The sequence below is a fragment of the Leptidea sinapis genome, chromosome 14 (assembly GCF_905404315.1).
Source record: "Leptidea sinapis chromosome 14, ilLepSina1.1, whole genome shotgun sequence".
NCBI classification, from domain to species: domain Eukaryota; kingdom Metazoa; phylum Arthropoda; class Insecta; order Lepidoptera; family Pieridae; genus Leptidea; species Leptidea sinapis.
Genome location: NC_066278.1, coordinates 9,741,041 through 9,757,836, shown reverse-complemented (window position 1 = coordinate 9,757,836; position 16,796 = coordinate 9,741,041).

The window sequence follows — 16,796 nt, the reverse complement described above, 5'->3', positions numbered from 1 at the left end:
TGGAACAACTCTTCGGAACACTCCCCGTGATAAATGCGTAGAGGACACACAATGAAGCGATGTCTCTACGCAGCGCCAAGTGATCCAGCTGTTCACAGAGCACTGGATCTCTGGTTACTCTCTTGTGAACAAGGTTTTTCTTAATAATACGGAACTTATCAGCTGGGACTTATTGGATAATTACTAACGGTACCGATCACCACATGTGGTGCAGTGAAAAAGATTCATTGTTTGATAGATATGGACACTACATCCATATAATGTAGTCACTATCACAACCACTTTACTACGGTAAGTCATTATGGTTTATTATTAATATTATATATTTTGTTTTTATGAAAGTAAGGGACGAGACGAGCAGAACGTTCAACTGATAGTTATTGATACGCACTGCCCATTACAATGCAGTGCCGCTCAGGGTTCTTGAAAAGCCCCAAAAATTCTGAGCGGCACTACAACCGCGCTGTTAAGTCTCATTTGCCCAGTAATTTCACTAGCTACGGCGCCCTTTAATAACACAATAATGCTTACACATTACTGCTTCTGTGCAAAGGAGAGTACCACTGGTAAAATAATAATATAATGGATTAATATTAATTAAATTTTAGTGGTGGAAAGAAGCCATTTAACAAAATTCAATATTGATTAACAACGTCAAAAAGATCTAAATCACTAGAATTTCCACTATTACTTAATAAATGCGTAAAAAATTAGTATCACTTCCATTATCAGCATAATATCAACATCAGCCAATTTATAAAAATAAGGTACAGTCATATCTTGATAGCATAATCCAATAAAATACTTAGTCTTGCTATAAATATGTACTGTTACCATTTAAAAAAAAGTATGTGTACATAAGTAATGTATGCACGCAAGAAGTTATACTTCTTTGGCGTAACAAAACAAATCCTTAAAATTATTTATTCGTCGTGCTATTCTACGCTTGTAGAAAGAACAATATTATAAAAATCGTGAAATAAGTTATTGAATATTAACGAATATGACTGTATTGGCTTGAACCCTTTGCCTGTCCTAACAATGGACGGAGAAACCAAAAACATAATAAATGTCGCAAACGTCAGAAAATTTCTGAAATTTTTTTTTTAGATGTCGTTGTGCGCGCGCAACGGAAGAGTCAAAGAAGTTTATCATCAATAAGGTACAAACGTCATAATGTTTTTCTTTTATGTCAATGTAATTTTGCAGTTAAAAACCTATTTAAATATGATTTAATATTCTTTTGGAACGAAGTTCCTTATGGGACGATGCGGAGGGATACCCTAACCGGGAAAAAAACGTCCGGAACGTTACTCTCTTCATATACGTCAAAGCGTTGCTATGCGACAAGGAACAAATATTGACATTTGAAAACCGAAATACATTAAACGAATATTTAAAACTTCCATAAAACAAACAATCAATGTAATTTGTTAGAAATGTGTCAAATGTCAATAATTGTTAATTGTCAATGTTTAAGAGACATATTTTAATAACCAACTGTAATCTGTTACATTTGTGTTATAGTGATGCGCGCGCACCTTAATATTTCACTCTCATAATTTTTTCATAATGCGCCTATAGAAGTATACTTATATAATGTATCAGTAAATAAAATATTCCATTTGAATTTGAAATCTGTCATTTTAATATGATTGTTCATTGAGTTTTCTCATTTTGGCGCCAATACGTCGTACAATATTTTACGATATTAAAATGGAGCAGGGTGATAAAGAGAACCGAATCAGGTATGTCAAATGCAACATTTAAAACTCTTTATACGCTTGGTATTAGTAAAATGTTTGTATGGGCTTTTAATAGGTACAATGAGATCTCTTCTGTTTGTGACAGAAAAAGATCTGGCCGTCCAAGTAGTGTTCGTACAAGAAAGGTGGTCAAACCAGTAAGGGAAAGAATTAGAAGAAATACTGTACGAAAGCAAAAGATTTTATCTCGGGAGATGAAGATAGCACCTAGAAACATGAAAGATTTTAAAAGATGACTGAGGACTTGCAGCCTATAAGAGACGTACAGGTCATTTCTTAACTGATAATTTATAAAAGTATAGGGTGGTAAAATCGAAACAACTACTGAAGCGGTACGCAAAGGGAGGTCACAGAAAAATGTTGCTTACGGATGAGAATTTTTTTACAATTGCGAAACATTTTAACAAACAAAATGACCGTATTTATGCTCAAAGCTCTAAGGAAGCTTCCTAATTAGTCGACAGAGTGCAACGTGGGCACTATCCGACTTCAGTGATGGTTTGGTGGGGTATTAGCTATGAAGATTGACTGAGCCATACTTTTGTGAAAAAGGTATCAAAACATCGGCACAAGTGTACAAAGATACCATTCTTGAGAAGGGAGTGAAGACTCGAAACGAACTTTTAGGACTTCATCAGAGCTGAAGACTGGCCGTTGTGTAGTCCTGATCTTAATCCGGTGGATTATGATGTATGGTCAGTTTTAGAGAGTACGGCTTGCTCTAAACGCCATGATAATTTGGAGTCCCTAAAACAATCCGTACGATTGGCAGTGAAGAATTTTCCCAAGGAAAGAATGCGTGCTTCTATTGATAACTGGTCTCAACGTTTAATCTGTATTGCAGCCAATGGAGATCCACTTGGAGGTCCTGCCTAACGTTGTTTTGCCATTTAAATATATATGTGAACGTTCCTTGAGCTTCAACGAATCTATTACAAAAGATTTCATTGAGATCGGTCGAATAGTTTAGGAGTTATAAGGGTACATACATTCTCTTTTATATATATAGACTAGCTGACCCAGCAAAATTTGATTGCAGATTGCCGATATTGAAATCGCGATACAAAAGTAACTGTTGATCGTAGATGGGTGGAAATTTGAAGTTGTATGTAAATATGTATGTAAATTTAAAAAAAAATGTCCACTAAAATAAAAATTTGGCGTGGACCACCCTTAACATTTAGTGGGATGAAAAATAGATGTTGTCGGATTCTCAGACCTACCCAATATGCACTCAAAATTTCATAAGAATCGGTCAAGCCGCTTCGAAGGAGTTTAACTACAAACACCGCGACATGAGAATTTTACATATAAGATTAAACTAACATATTGTAAAAGTAATAAATGTTATTTTCAATATAATATTTTTGCTTTGTATCAATGAGTATTTATGGCAAGACTAGGTACTAATGCCATTTGTCAATAAATATAAGCTATATAAAATGGCCAATTTATTTATCGAATTGCATACGATTATTTAATCAACATTCTTAAAGCTTATCGGAAATATGTCTCAACAAGTTCAATGATTTATTTAAATTAATTGTTATTGAAAACTGGAGTGACGAGAATGACTTCAATAACAAAAAGTCCTAGGTATTAATTGGGTCGTTTACTTACCTTGTAAGATTAACAGCCGTTTTCAATAACGTATCACTAGATACGGATACGTTGCTATCACCGTTTAGTGACAAGATTTTATCTATCCATAGTTATGTCCAATATAGTTATAGTTCAATGCTTTATGTCAATAGGTTATTGAAATGTAAGTAAGCGTAAAAGGATAGATTTGTTTACCTCTAGTAAGTTAAACTAAGGATAGATAGATTATTGAAAACGGCCGTAAAATAACTAAGGGTACCGATCACCACATGTGGTGCAGTGAAAAAGATTCATTGTTTGATAGATATGGACACTACCATATCCATATAATGTAGGCACTATCACAACCACTTCACTACGGTAAGTCGTTGTGGTTTATTATTAATATTATTAATATATATTTTGTTTTTATGAAAGTAATGGACGAGACGAGCAGAACGTTCAACTGATAGTTATTGATACGCCCTGCCCATTACAATGCAGTGCCGCTCAGGATTCTTGAAAAACCCCAAAAATTCTGAGCGGCACTACAACCGCGCTGTTAAGTCTCATTTGCCCAGTAATTTCACTAGCTACGGCGCCCTTTAATAACACAATAATGCTTACACATTACTGCTTCTGTGCAAAGGAGAGTACAACTGGTAAAATAATAATATAATGGATTAATATTAATTCAATTTGAGTGGTGGAAAGAAGCCATTTAACAATATTCAATATTGATTAACAACGTCACAAAGATCTAAATCACTAGAATTTCCACTATTACTTAATAAATGTGTAAAAAATTAGTATCACTTCCATTATCAGCATAATATCAACATCAGCCAATTTATAAAAATATGGTACAGTCATATCTTGATAGCATAATCCAATAAAATACTTAGTCTGGCTATAAATATGTACTGTTACAATTAAAAAAAAAGTGTGTGAACACTTGCATGCACGCAAGAAGTTATACTTCTTTGGCGTAACAAAACAAATCCTTAAAATTAATTATTCGTCGTGCTATTCTACGCTTGTAGAAAGAACAATATTATAAAAATCGTGAAATAAGTTATTGAATATTAACGAATACGACTGTATTGGCTTGAACCCTTTGCCTGTCCTAATAATGGACGAAGAAACCAAAAAAATAATTAATGTCGCAAACGTCAGAAAATTTCTGAAAACTTTTTTTTTTAGATGTCGTTGTGCGCGCGCAACGGAAGAGTCAAAGAAGTTTATCATCAATAAGGTACAAACGTCATAATGTTTTGCTTTTATGTCAATGTAATTTTGCAGTTAAAAACCTATTTAAATATGATTTAATATTCTTTTGGAACGAAGTTCCTTATGGGACGATGCGGAGGGATACCCTAACCGGGAAAAAACGTCCGGAACGTTACTCTCTTCATATACGTCAAGGCGTTGCTATGCGACAATATCTTGCTGATTATCATTTATATATAAAAAATTGACAAGGAACAAATATTAAAATTTGAAAACCAAAATACAATAAACGAATATTTAAAACTTCCATAAAACAAACAATCAATGTAATTTGTTAGAAATGTGTCAAATGTCAATAATTGTTAATTGTCAATGTTTAAGAGACATATTTTTAATTTTAATAACCAACTGTAATCTGTTACATTTGTGTTATAAGTGATGCGCGCGCACCTTAATATTTCACTCTCATAATTTTTTCATAATGCGCCTATAGAAGTATACTTATATAATGTATCAGTAAATAAAATATTCCATTTGAATTTGAAATCTGTCATTTTAATATGATTGTTCATTGAGTTTTCTCATTTTGGCGCCAATACGTCGTACAATATTTTACGATATTAAAATGGAGCAGGGTGATAAAGAGAATCGAATCAGGTATGTCAAATGCAATTTTTAAAACTCTTTATACGCTTGGTATTAGTTAAATGTTTGTATGGGCTTTTAATAGGTACAATGAGATCTCTTCTGTTTGTGACAGAAAAAGATCTGGCCGTCCAAGTAGTGTTCGTACAAAAAAGGTGGTCAAACCAGTAAGGGAAAGAATTAGAAGAAATCCTGTACGAAAGCAAAAGATTTTATCTCGGGAGATGAAGATAGCACCTAGAAACATGAAAGATTTTAAAAGATGACTGAGGACTTGCAGCCTATAAGAGACGTACAGGTCATTTCTTAACTGATAATTTATAAAAGTATAGGGTGGTAAAATCGAAACAACTACTGAAGCGGTACGCAAAGGGAGGTCACAGAAAAATGTTGCTTACGGATGAGAATTTTTTTACAATTGCGAAATATTTTAACAAAAAAAATGACCGTATTTATGCTCAAAGCTTTAAGGAAGCTTCCTAATTAGTCGACAGAGTGCAACGTGGGCACTATCCGACTTCAGTGATGGTTTGGTGGGGTATTTCCTATGAAGGAGTGACTGAGCCATACTTTTGTGAAAAAGGATCAAAACATCGGCACAAGTGTATGGTCAGTTTTAGAGAGTACGGCTTGCTCTAAACGCCATGATAATTTGGAGTCCCTAAAACAATCCGTACGATTGGCAGTGAAGAATTTTCCCAAGGAAAGAATGCGTGCTTCTATTGATAACTGGTCTCAACGTTTAATCTGTATTGCAGCCAATGGAGATCCACTTGGAGGTCCTGGCTTACGTTGTTTTGCCATATAAAATATATATGTTAACGTTCCTTGAGCTTCAACGAATCTATTACAAAATATTTCATTGAGATCGGTCGAATAGTTTAGGAGTTATATGGGTACATACATTCTCTTTTATATATATAGACTAGCTGACCCAGCAAAATTTGATTGCAGATTGCCGATATTGAAATCGCGATACAAAAGTAACTGTTGATCGTAGATGGGTGGAAATTTGAATTTGTATGTAAATATGTATGTAAATTAAAAAAAAATCCAATAAAATAAAAATTTGGCGTGGACCATCCTTAACATTTAGGGGGATGAAAAATAGATGTTGTCGGATTCTCAGACCTACCCAATATGCACTCAAAATTTCATAAGAATCGGTCAAGCCGCTTCGAAGGAGTTTAACTACAAACACCGCGACATGAGAATTTTACATATAAGATTAAACTAACATATTGTAAAAGTAATAAATGTTATTTTCAATATAATATTTTTGCTTTGTATCAATGAGTATTTATGGCAAGACTAGGTACTAATGCCATTTGTCAATAAATATAAGCTATACAAAATGGCCAATTTATTTATCGAATTGCATACGATTATTTAATCAACATTCTTAAAGCTTATCGGAAATATGTCTCAACAAGTTCAATGATTTATTTAAATTAATTGTTATTGAAAACTGGAGTGACGAGAATGACTTCAATAACAAAAAGTCCTAGGTATTAATTGGGTCGTTTACTTGTAAGATTAACAGCCGTTTTCAATAACGTATCACTAGATACGGATACGTTGCTATCACCGTTTAGTAACAAGATTTTATCTATCCATAGTTATGTCCAATATAATATAATATAATATAGTTCAATGCTTTATGTCAATAGGTTATTGAAATGTAAGTAATCGTAAAAGGATAGATTTGTTTACCTCTAGTAAGTTAAACTAAGGATAGATAGATTATTGAAAACGGCCGTAAAATACATGAAATTATTAATAATTTAGTAAAAATGTATGTGCATCCGTAAACTTTCTACTGTATAAAGACGTGCGGTCTATAGTTGTGTGACTTACAATTAGTTATTTTTAAGTCCGATTTAGATCAAATGATTTAAATTTGAATTTGTATTTTTGTGCCGCGGATTATATTAATTTAAAAAAATATTGAAAACTACTCCGGTTGTCCGGTAGTGTTAGATGATTAAATGTTTTGAAACAGATATCTAAAATATTTGAATATTCAAAAGTATTTGAATGATTTTTAACTTACTTGACATATCAAACAAGCCGGCTCAGCTAGTTTAATAAACAGGTAAACTATAAGTTTACTATAAGTCGAGTTGACTGCACTCAAAACTTTTTGGTTTTTTTTATGGAAAAAAAAGGACAAACGAGCGTACGGGTCACTTGGTGTTAAGTGATCACCGCCGCCCACATTCTCTTGCAACACCAGAGGAATCACAGAAGCGTTGCCGGCCTTTAAGGAAGGTGTACGCGCGTTTTATGAAAGTACGCACGTCGTATCGTCCCGGACACACCGCACAAGGAAGTTCATTCCACAGCTTTGTAGTACGTGGAAGAAAGCTCCTCGAAAACCGCACTGTGGTGAACCGCCACACATCCATATGGTGGGGATGAAATCCTAACTTGTGGCGTGTCGTGCGAAGGTGGAATTCGGCGACAGGAATTAGGTTAATCAACTCTTCGAAACACTCCCCGTGATAAATGCGTAGAGGACACACAATGAAGCGATGTCTCTACGCAGTGCCAAGTGATCCAACCGTTTACAGAGCACTGGATCTCCGGTTACTATCTTGTGAACTTATCGGTTCTTCTGTTCGTCTGCCTCATGGATAGCTAAATAACACGGAACTTATCAGCTGGGACTTATTGGATAATTACTAACGGTACACCTGCATTCTAATTCTGATATATTTTTGAAGTTATCAGTGATGTCCTTACCTTTTACTATCCTCGATAAAAAGTAATTAGCACACACAAACACAGTTATCGTTTTATAAGCCGAGAATTCGAGCGCCCGTTGCCATTGAGTTTTGTGATAGGACTGAGGTTGAAGACAATTGTGGTAATTCGTGTGTTGGTTGATAAGTAATCATATTGGATCAATGCGTTACTGAAGTGAGCAGGTCTTTTTATGAAAATAAGGGACGAGATGAGCAGGACATTCAGCTGATGGTAATTGATATGCCCAAACCATTACATTGTAGTGCCGCTCAGGATTCTTGAAATACCTAAAAACTCTGAGTGGCACTACAACTGCGCTCGTCACCTTGAGACACAAGTCTCATTTGCTTAGTAATTTCACTAGCTACGGTGCCCTTCAGACCGAAACACAATAATGCATACACATTACTGCTTCACGGCAGAAATAGGCGTCGTTGTGGTACCCATTACCTGGCAGGCATCCTGTGGAAAGGAGCCTCCCACATTTTATATGAAAGAGGTGGACAAACGAGATTACATGTCACCTCATGGTAACAGATCAAGAGTACAAGATGAATAACAGGAGCATTGCCACCCCGTTAGGTGTCAAAATCGAATTTTTCGTTAGATGGAAGATACATGTTATGAGTATCTTTTGCCAATTTCACAAACGAAAATTGTGTCCTGAGTAACTACTGATTGGTTAACGGCCGTTCCCAAAATACTATATACAGATAGAGATAAATTACTACTTTTTACAGTCAGTAATTAGCTGTCAATAATCTGAAGCTGTTCCAATATACCCGATAAGTCATTCTTATCGCCTTATATTGGGACGCGTGAATTGCAATTTACATATAAACTTTATATCGCTGGTAAGCTATACGTCGTCCCATTGACAGACAGCGTGTACGGATAAGGTGAGTTACCGTCGATTAGTTTATTGGGACAGAAAAGTCAACCACAGTTACGATTTATATCTCAAATATGAGATAGACTGAATATTGGGAACGGTCGTACACACACTGTTTGCCGCCCATTTACCGTTGACACTAGAAAGCGTCTGGAAATAGTTTAATACAGTTTTTTGTTATTTAGTGGTTCCTTTGAGAATATCATTATTATGGATAAAATTGAAAGAGAGAGAGAGGTGCAAACTTTACTTTACACGAGAGAGATATTTTGGTATTATTAATACAGAAATATGCTTACTTTGTATTTGTTCCATGGAAGAATAATCTAACTCATCCAATTGATGACCAATCTAATCGAATAAATCCATATCTAATAATTTTTTCTTACGCTACCTCCGAAACTCGTTGAAAGATGCACAAACAACAATTGTAATAGTAGGACATAATATGTTTCATGCAACTGTCAAGTAACCGTGCTAATTGGCAGAAGATGCGGCAAGTTAGTTACGGACAGTTAATCTTAAGATTAGTGTAACTTAAAGGTCGCGATATTCACATGTTACTATTGACTTTACTCAGTGATTAGCTTACTTGATAGTTTACTTGAAGGTGGTGAAAGAGGGCCTAAGAGTTGCATGTAATTTCAATTTTGTAAGTAATCTAACAGAACTTGTAAGCATTCGGGGCAACTAATCTCGGGCACGTCAGTGCCCCCGTCAAGTCGAACAATAATGGCACGGCCGTACCATCCTTTTCAGAAGCAGTTCAGGCCATTTAGACCCCCCATAACTTCGTTGTGGATAAAATTAGAAGTATGAATTGTATAAATACTATTACTGTTCATTGTCAGTATATTTATGAAAATTTATTATACGTTCACAAAAATTGTCACCTAAAAGTGATTTTCATTATTATAACTCTAGAAACAAGGGATTGCTTGTAACTAATTCTAGTATGCGTCATAAGAAATATACTAGCTTTAGGAGTAAATGTATACACTTTTATAATAAAGTACCAGCCACTGTTCAGGCATTATCTATATATAAATTTAAATGCTTTAATAAAAAATTGCTTGGTCGTTAATCTTTCTACTCTACAGCTGAATATCTAAGTGATCGGACGGCCTGCGACTAGATTATGATTGTTTTATAGCTATAGCAAGAACAGGTGTACAATATGGTGTATTTCATTAAAAAGAGCGCAAAAAAGGAATGCTGGGAGAGTTTCTTGCGCCGCTTCTTCTCTCTCAGAGCGCCATTTGTTTCCGAAGTGGTAGTAGTATCTAGTATATTAGAAATGATGTCAAAAAGAATTCTAAAGGTATCAATTTTGAGAAAATAAATGCCTTTTATACAGTTTATTTCAAATTTCAGTCAATTTGAACCAGTAGTTTATAAATAATTATAATTTGTCAAAGTTTCTCAAGTTTGTCATTCACTGACAGACTGACTGACCGATCATCAAAAGTTTTAAGGCACTTCTAGCATACATAGGCACTACAAATTTAGAATAGAATTAGGTATAGGAGACCCTCTCCAGCACTCCCAGGGTGAGGAAACTTTTAGTTTCAGATTTAGAATTTTTTTATATTATCATAACCTCTAAATGTTCAAAAATTAATAAATAATATTTAAACGACACAATTTCGTTAGTTTTATTAATTACTTAAACTCGGTATATTACTTTGAGTCTTCTAGATTCTGTTTTCTGAAATATTAATATAAATAATGGGTGTTGCGGCCGGGCTCATATGTATTTATGTTCTAACTTAACCTAACCTACCTTTAGTTACTGGAAAAGGATTTGGTTTTAAGATCTAGATTCTGTTTTCTGAAATATAACTATAAATACTGGTAGTTGCCCGGCCTGCGGCCGAGCTCAAATGTATTCATGTTCTATCTTAGCGTAACGTAGCATTAGTTTCTGGCAAAAGATTTTATATGCTCAACTTTATGTGTCCACAAGAGAGCACAAAAACAGAACATTCACGTAACGAAAACAGGAACGAAATGTCGGATTGATACATCAAACAAGCTACAAAGCATTCAAAATGGCGGCTTTTGGCGGCAAAAACATAGTCGTGAAAAATCAGACGTCTTTAACAAAACAATATATTTTTTTCCATTTAATATTAATAATTACATTTACCTAAGCACTATAAATTTAGAATAGTACCTAATTATTATTATTTTATATTAACAGAATCATAGAATATTTCTCATTGCAATCACTAACTGTCAAAGTCAAACTTCATAAAGAGGTTATCATCAATGCAATTTTTAAAACTTTAAAAATTCATATCACGTAAAGTAGACGTTTCCTCGCAAAATGAATACCACCGTTGGATTCCTGATTTTTTTTTGTGTAATAGTAATTTTGTTTTATCAAAATCGTACTAATGGATTCTAAGCCCCAGCCGTTTTTAGATCCATGTAATACCAAGTCAGTAAATGTTATCCAAATTACAATGGGGCCGTTGAAGGACAAATCTCGTTCTGCAGCATACGCGGTTAAAAAGATTAGACAATTAACTGATATAGATACGACGTGACTAGTTTACTTCAGTTATTTCCACAGTATTATGTCCTGTGGCACGACGAATTGAGAAACTCCTCCTTTTTTGAAGTCGGTTAAACATCACTTAGATGAGAATCTTACACGTAGATGCAATATAACAATAGTTAAATTATTATGACTCAGCATGCAAAAAACAAAATGAACATTTACAACAAAATGAAGTTACAAAAAACATAACATAATAACACCATTGTTTATACGGATTAATAAAGACTGGATGTGGCTAGCACTATGTTAAATCAATTCAACTAAAATATATTTATTTTACAACACTTTTAGAGTTTCGAACTAGATCACTGAATATGTTATCTAGAGAGGTTGATATGCTCTCAAAATATGTAGTAGGCTTCATACATAAGTTTAAAATATTGAGTGATTTAAACAAACTTAGAAATTTAATCGCAAATGCAGTATTTTCCAGAATTCTCTCAAGTTAAGTAGAAGAATTTTCTACTTAACCGTAATCAAAAAGATATTCAAAAATCATATGCATAATTATAGTATAGCCAAGTAAGTAGCCAGCAATCCTACCTACTAAGTTAGAGGTCCCGGGTTCGAATCCGGTAGTTGCAAGCATTTATATGATGAATATGGATGTTTTTTTCCGAATGGATGTTTATGTGTATTTATGTATGTTTAAGTATATTGTATTAAATACATCGTTGTCTTGCAACCCATAACACAGGCTATATGCCTAATTTGGGGCAAGGTTATTTGTGTAAAAGTTTATCAATATTATATATTATTATAATTCACCCAATGATATATTTTCCATAAAATCATGTAGCCGTACGCCACGTACGAGTAAAAAAAAGGACTTCGTGTCACCTTACATAACAGTGAGGCACCAAAACAAGCCGGTAAACGTGTAAATACATAGCCCCACGCATACACTTACACTAATACAAGCCGATCGACCGCCATTATGAGATTTGCCATCGTCTGTGACAGATCAGTTTGCGACGCAATAAAATATTTTAAAAATGCCGTCGTGCGTTGTGTAAAAGAGTAAAAACTAACTAATAAAAGTATTAGTGGATATATGATTATTTAAGGGAGAAATAATTGTGTAACTGGTATACTCCGTAACCGCACACACACTAGCATAAATGTGCTTCACTTGTTAATATCACGGCGCGGAGTCCTTCTTTTTTTACTAGTCCGTGTCGTACGCTAGCTTTGGCACTGACACCTACTTCGTGCCGTCTTATGGGTCTTATGCGACCAAGTAAGTTTTTTTTTATGGAATAGGAGGACAAACGAGCGTACGGGTCACCTGGTGTTTAGTGATCACCGCCGCCCACATTCTCTTGCAGCACCAGAGGAATCACAAGAGCGTTGCCGGCCTTTAAGGAAGTTGTACGCGCTTTTTTTGAAGGTACCCATGTCGTATCGTCCCGGAAACACCGCACAAGGAAGCTCATTCCACAGCTTCGTAGTACGAGGAAGAAAGCTCCTTGAAAAACGCACTGTGGAGGACCGCCACACATCCAGATTGTGGGGATGATATCCTAACTTGTGGCGTGTCGTGCGAAGGTGGAATTCGGCGGCAGGTGTAATTAAAATTTTAATCTTAATATAATTTGTTTGTTTGAAAATTTAAAACTATTTTTATGTTAGATAGCTTTACCCGTGTGCTCATTTAATGGCGCCATTATAGCGCCAAGCTGTATTGAAATCTCTACACACAATCAAACGTTTTTGCGATCTACTCTATGTGAAAGTGAGGTAACTATCCTTATATAAAAACCTAGGCGTGAGAAAGAGACGGAATAGATGAAGACCATGAAACTGTTTTGAAACAATTCAGTGTCCATTAGTCTCCTGTCAAACTGGACCGCGTTTTAATTTTAGTCTTTTTATCGTTATTGTTATTTGTTTTAAATGATACTAATAAAAAATATACCAGTGTCCTGTTCAGTATTATATGTGTAGTGTTTCATATAACAACAATCCAATCAAAGAAACATTTCACAGGTAAATACTGATTCTCCAATACTACTTTCGTGATGTTTATTTTCGTAGAACATATGCACTAAAATACTAAATATTACATTTTATATTTACTCTATCTTCTTAAGATTATAATTATTTAAGAAAATATGTAATATTTGTCATAGGGATTGACGAAAAGCAAAATACTACACACTCACTAACACATCTGTAAAAATAGCACACATGAACATTTTAAATTTAGTCTCGCCGTTATGAGGAGAGTTTTTGTCTATTACGTTGGTATACTAAGATTATGTCTCGATGTGCCAGACAAATTGCAATGATTACACAAGTATGAGAATATATTGTGTAACACAATTCGGTGTAACGAAAACGGTTAAAGCCAAGTGACCTTTCCGCCTGTTTATATTTTAAGCTCATACGTAGTAGTATATAGCAACACAGCGTAGGATTCGTAACTCGTACTCGACAAGGTCACTAGGAAGTGTTTGTTAGTGCTTTACGAGAAGTCTGTTAGTAAAATTGGATTTTGGTCACAATTTCATACGTTTTAGTTTATTAACTCTACTTTCTTCTATGTTGCTCGGCCCAATGTTCAATGGTTTTATAAAAATTTCAGCTGATGCGATCTTAACTTTTTGTGTACCTTTTAGAATGACATATTTATACACTATACATTAAATCAGTCTTTCTCAAAGTGGGTGATAACGCCCCCTGGTGGGTGTGTGGGGGTGGGTGAGAGACCTAGAGGTGGTCGTTAAAGGACCCAGAAAAAAATGGGCGGCTTTGGCGTGATTTAGGGGAGTGATGTTTGATTTGTAATTTTACTCAGATACTTTATATTTAAAATCTGAATGTACGTTTTTATATTCCGCTTTGAAGAATCACGGATACGAATTTAAAAGGTATGAGTGCACAGACCCTCTGATAATAATAATAAGATTTTATTTCTTCCCTGTATGAATACTTGTACAAAATCAAATCGCGTCTTAAATTTGCTTTAATTGTGTGCGCGAATAACTCAATATGGTGCCAACCGATTTGATGATTCTTTTTTTATTGTAAAGGATATACTTCAAAAATAGTTTGGTGAGAGTTTGGTTAGGTTCTATCCATGACAAATTAACGGAACTCTTCAATTCTTAGGAGCAATTAAACGATACTAGGCTTAACCATTTTTATGCTATCCGGTTATTTGAGTCACCTACCGTAACATCGTTGTGGTCAAGTAATTGTCATAGTCGAATATTATGATGATTAATTGAACTCCTTGACGACTTACAGTAAGGGTGTGTTCTGTGACAAAATTCTTCAAAATTAAAAAATCTAACTGTCTGTAGTCAAATTGAAAATTGTGCTTACGTTCATTACTGGATTGCAATATTTAGTGAATCTAGACATATTTAGACAAATTATTAGTTAGTGTACACCACTCATAATAAAAAAACAATAACAAAAAGCAATCAAAAGACATAAAAGACAATTATTTTCTCAAATTTGATTCCCTTAGAATTATTTTTTGATGTCATTTCTAATAAATACTAGATACTACTATTGTTTCGGAAACAAATGGCGCTCTGAGAGAGAAGAAGCGGCGCAAGAAAAACAAAAACACTATTCCAAAACAATATATTTAATATGCAATAAAAAGGAAAAAAATTATTGCGTATCCTTAGACAATCTAATTAATTAATCTAATTCCTGTTACGATTATTGCTATTTTGGAGTCGGTGTCAGCTAAGGTAGGTTTGTAACTACATACATAGTTAAAGGTGAGATGTGCTTGAGTCGCGCGCGCGGCGTGAGGAGGCGAAAGGGGAGAGCAGGGCCGCGGCGGGAGGAGGCCATTAAAATCCTTCTTCAATCATTGATATCTATGTCTTTTTTATTTTGTTTTATCACAGACAAAAAACACATAATCTGGTTAGTAGTAGTTTTGTTTGTACCTTTTCCTTATTCCTCTGTATCTCTTTTTTCCTGTTTCCCGAACGCTGCCCATTCGAGTTAGATTCAACGAGTAACTTCTTTCGCTAAATAAAACCTTTCCAACTGGATTATTTATGCAAGGTAAACGTACTTGTCAATAATTTTGAGAGTTTAGTTTCCAACTGTTACGGGAGAAGTTGCAACATGGACATTAGACATGATCTTCGTCTTGTCAATGAACCAGCTCTTCTACCCATATTTAACGCAGCGAAGTCAAATGAAGGTGACTATCGACCTAAAGGAGTTTTGATTGCTTTTTGTTTTTTTATGAAAATAAGGGACGAGACGAGCAGGACGTTAAGCTGATGGTAATTGATACGACCTGCCCATTACAATGCAGTGCCGCTCAGGATTCTTGAAAAGCCTAAAAAATCTGAGCGGCACTCCAATTACGCTCGGAACTCATTTGCCCAGTAATTTTACTAGCTACGGTGCCCTTCAATCCGAAACACAGTAATGTTTGCACATTACTGCTTCACGGCAGAAATAGGCGCCGTTGTGGTACCCATAATCTAGCCGGCATCCTGTGCAAAGGAGCCTCCCACTGATAAATAATATGTTATGTTGTAGTAATAATAACATATGTAGTTGATTTTGGGTGCAAGAAGACGAAAATACAACATTCTGCAATACGTAATGTGTTTTTACAGTGCTGGGGCTAACGAAAATTGCCCCGTACAGTCTCACACTTCATACAATACATACAATTATTAACAGTGGTTGGACACCAAGACTACAGCTACTTTTCGGCAGAATGAACCTCAGGGGTACGGTATATCCGTATATACTACTTCCAGGTAGATATAAATTACTTGTAAACTGAAAGATAGTTAATAAAAATTATAACATAATATTATATTCAATTCGATTAATTTAATTTTTAAATAAAATTTCAATTCGGAAAGTCCTTTATGATATAGTGTAACCTTTACCACACAAACGTTTTTTTTTAACAATTTTGAACATTTATATATGTTGTAAAAGCATATACATCGCCCCATAAAATACTAACTAACACGACTGAGCCGAGTAGTAGGCATAAATAAGTTTATGTTTGTTCCTGGTGTTAACATTATAGTTATGTCAGTTTCTACAAAATTCACTTATTTGCTTATATAACATTCATATAGCCTTACTTAGCTCATATGCCTTTTAAACTTAAACATTCCATAAATAACAATGAGGTATTTGTTTAACCTTCCGAAATGGGCAGTGCCCGAGGGCGCTACATTTTTCATATACACCAAAACCGAAAGTGCCGTACGGCACACTATTCCCTCACCAAGTTGTGACCCTAATTTTGTTTATAAGATTGTTTATTTTGCATTGTATTATACCTTGTTTCAATAGCTTTCATGTACATTCACTCAAATCATCCTAATTATTAGCAATCTATTGCTACACGTAATAATAC